The following is a 6,354-nucleotide window of genomic DNA, read 5'->3' on the forward strand; positions in this document are numbered from 1 at the left end:
GTCTGCACTGGGGATTTATGGGGTCTCTAATTGGGATTTATGGGGTCTGCAGTGGGGATTTATGGGGTCTGCAATGGGGATTTATGGTGTCTGCAGTGGGGATTTATGGGGTCTGCAGTGGGGATTTATGGGGTCTGCAATGGGGATTTATGGGGTCTGCACTGGGGATTTATGGGGTCTCTAATGGGGATTTATGGGGTCTCTAATGGGGATTTATGGGGTCTGCAGTGGGGATTTATGGGGTCTGCACTGGGGATTTATGGGGTCTGCAGTGGGGATTTATGGGGTCTGCACTGGGGATTTATGGGGGTCTCTAATGGGGATTTATGGGGTCTGCAATGGGGATTTATGGGGTCTGCAGTGGGGATTTATGGGGTCTGCACTGGGGATTTATGGGGTCTGCAGTGGGGATTTATGGGGGTCTGCAGTGGGGATTTATGGGGTCTCTAATGGGGATTTATGGGGTCTCTAATGGGGATTTATGGGGTCTGCAGTGGGGATTTATGGGGTCTGCAGTGGGGATTTATGGGGTCTGCAATGGGGATTTATGGGGTCTCTAATGGGGATTTATGGGGTCTGCACTGGGGATTTATGGGGTCTGCAGTGGGGATTTATGGGGTCTGCAGTGGGGATTTATGGGGTCTCTAATGGGGATTTATGGGGTCTGCAGTGGGGATTTATGGGGTCTGCAATGGGGATTTATGGGGTCTGCAATGGGGATTTATGGGGTCTGCAGTGGGGATTTATGGGGTCTGCAGTGGGGATTTATGGGGGTCTCTAATGGGGATTTATGGGGTCTGCACTGGGGATTTATGGGGTCTGCAGTGGGGATTTATGGGGTCTCTAATGGGGATTTATGGGGTCTGCAATGGGGATTTATGGGGTCTGCAGTGGGGATTTATGGGGTCTGCACTGGGGATTTATGGGGTCTGCACTGGGGATTTATGGGGTCTGCAGTGGGGATTTATGGGGTCTCTAATGGGGATTTATGGGGTCTGCAGTGGGGATTTATGGGGTCTCTAATGGGGATTTATGGGGTCTGCAATGGGGATTTATGGGGTCTGCACTGGGGATTTATGGGGTCTGCAGTGGGGATTTATGGGGTCTGCAGTGGGGATTTATGGGGTCTCTAATGGGGATTTATGGGGTCTGCACTGGGGATTTATGGGGTCTGCAGTGGGGATTTATGGGGTCTGCAGTGGGGATTTATGGGGTCTCTAATGGGGATTTATGGGGTCTGCAGTGGGGATTTATGGGGTCTGCAATGGGGATTTATGGGGTCTGCAATGGGGATTTATGGGGTCTGCAGTGGGGATTTATGGGGTCTGCAGTGGGGATTTATGGGGTCTCTAATGGGGATTTATGGGGTCTGCACTGGGGATTTATGGGGTCTGCAGTGGGGATTTATGGGGTCTCTAATGGGGATTTATGGGGTCTGCAATGGGGATTTATGGGGTCTGCAGTGGGGATTTATGGGGTCTGCACTGGGGATTTATGGGGTCTGCACTGGGGATTTATGGGGTCTGCAGTGGGGATTTATGGGGTCTCTAATGGGGATTTATGGGGTCTGCAGTGGGGATTTATGGGGTCTCTAATGGGGATTTATGGGGTCTGCAATGGGGATTTATGGGGTCTGCACTGGGGATTTATGGGGTCTGCAGTGGGGATTTATGGGGTCTGCAGTGGGGATTTATGGGGTCTGCACTGGGGATTTATGGGGTCTGTAATGGGGATTTATGGGGTCTGCACTGGGGATTTATGGGGTCTCTAATGGGGATTTATGGGGTCTGCAGTGGGGATTTATGGGGTCTGCAGTGGGGATTTATGGGGTCTCTAATGGGGATTTATGGGGTCTGCACTGGGGATTTATGGGGTCTCTAATGGGGATTTATGGGGTCTGCACTGGGGATTTATGGGGTCTGCACTGGGGATTTATGGGGTCTGCAGTGGGGATTTATGGGGTCTGCAGTGGGGATTTATGGGGTCTGCACTGGGGATTTATGGGGTCTCTAATGGGGATTTATGGGGTCTCTAATGGGGATTTATGGGGTCTGCACTGGGGATTTATGGGGTCTCTAATGGGGATTTATGGGGTCTGCAGTGGGGATTTATGGGGTCTCTAATGGGGATTTAATGGGGTCTGCAGTGGGGATTTATGGGGTCTGCAGTGGGGATTTATGGGGTCTGCAGTGGGGATTTATGGGGTCTGCAGTGGGGATTTATGGGGTCTCTAATGGGGATTTATGGGGTCTGCAGTGGGGATTTATGGGGTCTGCACTGGGGATTTATGGGGTCTGCAATGGGGATTTATGGGGTCTCTAATGGGGATTTATGGGGTCTCTAATGGGGATTTATGGGGTCTGCAGTGGGGATTTATGGGGTCTGCACTGGGGATTTATGGGGTCTCTAATGGGGATTTATGGGGTCTGCAGTGGGGATTTATGGGGTCTGCACTGGGGATTTATGGGGTCTCTAATGGGGATTTATGGGGTCTGCAGTGGGGATTTATGGGGTCTGCAATGGGGATTTATGGGGTCTGCAGTGGGGATTTATGGGGTCTGCAGTGGGGATTTATGGGGTCTCTAATGGGGATTTATGGGGTCTGCAGTGGGGATTTATGGGGTCTGCAGTGGCGATTTTTGGGGTCTGCACTGGGGATTTTTGGGGTCAGCAGTGGGGATTTATGGGGTCTCTAATGGGGGATTTATGGGGTCTGCACTGGGGATTTATGGGGTCTGCAGTGGGGATTTATGGGGTCTGCACTGGGGATTTATGGGGTCTCTAATTGGGATTTATGGGGTCTGCAGTGGGGATTTATGGGGTCTGCAATGGGGATTTATGGTGTCTGCAGTGGGGATTTATGGGGTCTGCAGTGGGGATTTATGGGGTCTGCAATGGGGATTTATGGGGTCTGCACTGGGGATTTATGGGGTCTCTAATGGGGATTTATGGGGTCTCTAATGGGGATTTATGGGGTCTGCAATGGGGATTTATGGGGTCTGCAGTGGGGATTTATGGGGTCTGCACTGGGGATTTATGGGGTCTGCAGTGGGGATTTATGGGGTCTGCACTGGGGATTTATGGGGTCTCTAATGGGGATTTATGGGGTCTGCAATGGGGATTTATGGGGTCTGCAGTGGGGATTTATGGGGTCTGCAGTGGGGATTTATGGGGTCTGCAATGGGGATTTATGGGGTCTGCAGTGGGGATTTATGGGGTCTCTAATGGGGATTTATGGGGTCTCTAATGGGGATTTATGGGGTCTGCAGTGGGGATTTATGGGGTCTGCAGTGGGGATTTATGGGGTCTCTAATGGGGATTTATGGGGTCTCTAATGGGGATTTATGGGGTCTGCAGTGGGGATTTATGGGGTCTGCAGTGGGGATTTATGGGGTCTCTAATGGGGATTTATGGGGTCTGCAATGGGGATTTATGGGGTCTCTAATGGGGATTTATGGGGTCTGCAGTGGGGATTTATGGGGTCTCTAATGGGGATATATGGGGTCTCTAATGGGGATTTATGGGGTCTGCAGTGGGGATTTATGGGGTCTGCAATGGGGATTTATGGGGTCTGCAGTGGGGATTTATGGGGTCTGCAGTGGGGATTTATGGGGTCTGCAGTGGGGATTTATGGGGTCTCTAATGGGGATTTATGGGGTCTGCAGTGGGGATTTATGGGGTCTCTAATGGGGATTTATGGAGTCTGCACTGGGGATTTATGGGGTCTGCAGTGGGGATTTATGGGGTCTGCAGTGGGGATTTATGGGGTCTGCAATGGGGATTTATGGGGTCTGCAGTGGGGATTTATGGGGTCTGCAATGGGGATTTATGGGGTCTGCAGTGGGGATTTATGGGGTCTGCAATGGGGATTTATGGGGTCTGCAGTGGGGATTTATGGGGTCTCTAATGGGGATTTATGGGGTCTCTAATGGGGATTTATGGGGTCTGCACTGGGGATTTATGGGGTCTGCAGTGGGGATTTATGGGGTCTGCAGTGGGGATTTATGGGGTCTCTAATGGGGATTTATGGGGTCTGCAGTGGGGATTTATGGGGTCTGCAGTGGGGATTTATGGGGTCTGCAATGGGGATTTATGGGGTCTCTAATGGGGATTTATGGGGTCTGCAGTGGGGATTTATGGGGTCTGCAGTGGGGATTTATGGGGTCTCTAATGGGGATTTATGGGGTCTGCAATGGGGATTTATGGGGTCTCTAATGGGGATTTATGGGGTCTGCACTGGGGTTATATGGGGTCTGCAGTGGGGATTTATGGGGTCTCTAATGGGGATTTATGGGGTCTGCAGTGGGGATTTATGGGGTCTCTAATGGGGATTTATGGGGTCTGCACTGGGGATTTATGGGGTCTGCACTGGGGATTTATGGGGTCTGCAATGGGGATTTATGGGGTCTGCACTGGGGATTTATGGGGTCTGCACTGGGGATTTATGGGGTCTGCAGTGGGGATTTATGGGGTCTGCACTGGGGATTTATGGGGTCTGCAGTGGGGATTTATGGGGTCTCTAATGGGGATTTATGGGGTCTGCAGTGCGGATTTATGGGATCTGCAGTGGGGATTTATGGGGTCTCTAATGGGGATTTATGGGGTCTCTAATGGGGATTTTTTGTGGGATTTTGGGGTCTCTAATGGGCAGAGTCTGCCGGCTCCCCCAGTTTTGGTTGATTTTGGGGTCCCCAAATTTTGGGAGGGGTCCACGACGTCCTCCCAATTTTGGGGCTCTGTCGGGTCCCCGAATTTTCGGTTGGTGTCTTTGGGCCCCCCCAATTTTGGGGTTTTTTCGGGTTCCCCATTCCGCCCCCCCCGCGCCCCACTTTGGGTTCTCCCGGCCCCGCCCCGTCCTCCGACAGCCAATCAGCTCTCAGTGGGCGTGGTCTGTCCTGATTGACATCCAAGGGGGCGTGGCCGGCGCGGGCGGCGGTTGCAGCCGCTGGGGGGCGATGTGAGCGGGGAATTTGGGGCAATTTGGGGCAATTTTGGGACATTTTGGTTTGGGGGGGTGGTCTGGGGTCCCCAGTTCCCCCCTCCCCGTGTGCCGCCCCCCTCGTGTCGCCTGTCCCCAGCCCGGTCGGTGGCGCTGTCCCGGTGCCATCCTGCCCCCCCCCCCCCTCGGTGTCCGTTGTCACCGGTGGCACCCCCGTGCCGCCAGCTGTCCCCTTCCCGTGCCACCCCCAGTGCCACTGTCCCCTTCCCGTGCCACCCCCAGTGCCAGTGTCCCCTTCCCGTGCCACCCCCAGTGCCACTGTCCTCTTCCCGTGCCACCCCCAGTGCCACTGTCCCCTTCCCGGTGTCCCCGGTGCCACTGTCCCCTTCCCGTGCCACCCCCAGTGCCACTGTCCCCTTCCCGGTGTCCCCGGTGCCACCCCCGTTCCCGTTCCCCGTGTCCCCTTCCCGGTGGCGGTCCCATTCCCGCTGCGGATTGTCGCCGGTGCCACCCCATTCCCGGTGTCCCGGTGCCAGTCCCATTCCCGGTGTCCCGGTGCCAGTGCCATTCCCCGTGTCCCATTCCCCGTGTCCCATTCCCGGTGTCCCATTCCCGGTGTCCCATTCCCGGTGCCGCCCCATTCCCGGTGTCCCGGTGCCAGTGCCATTCCCCGTGTCCCATTCCCGGTGTCCCATTCCCGGTGTCCCATTCCCGGTGCCAGTCCCATTCCCGGTGTCCTGGTGCCAGTCCCATTCCCGGTGCCACCCCCGTTCCCGGTGCCGCTTGTCGCCGGTGCCGCCCCATTCCCGGTGTCCCATTCCCGGTGCCGCCCCATTCCCGGTGTCCCGGAGCCAGTCCCATTCCCGGTGTCCCCTTCCCGCTGCCATTCCCGTTCCCTGTCGCCGGTGCCACTCCTTTCCCAGTGTCCCATTCCCGATGCCACCCCGTGCCAGCTGTCCCCGGTGCCGGTCCCATTCCCGGTGTCCCATTCCCGGTGCCAGTCCCGTTCCCGGTGCCGATTGTCGCTGGTGCCGCCCCATTCCCCGTGTCCCGGTGCCAGTCCCGGTCCCAGCGTCCCATTCCCGGTGCCGCCCCATTCCCGGTGTCCCGGTGCCAGTCCCGGTCCCAGTGTCCCATTCCCGGTGTCCCATTCCCGGTGTCCCGGTGCCAGTGCCATTCCCAGTGTCCCATTCCCAGTGTCCCATTCCCGGTGTCCCATTCCCCGTGTCCCATTCCCGGTGTCCCATTCCCCGTGTCCCATTCCCGGTGCCGGTTCCATTCCCCGTGTCCCGGTCCCACCCCATTCCCAGTGTCCCATTCCCGGTGCCCCAGTCCCACCCCTGTCCCGATGTCCCGGTGCCATCCCCGTGTCCCATTCCCGGTGTCCCGGTCGCATTCCCAGTGTCCCACCCCGT

Source organism: Passer domesticus, unplaced genomic scaffold, assembly GCF_036417665.1.
Source record: "Passer domesticus isolate bPasDom1 unplaced genomic scaffold, bPasDom1.hap1 HAP1_SCAFFOLD_212, whole genome shotgun sequence".
NCBI lineage: Eukaryota > Metazoa > Chordata > Aves > Passeriformes > Passeridae > Passer > Passer domesticus.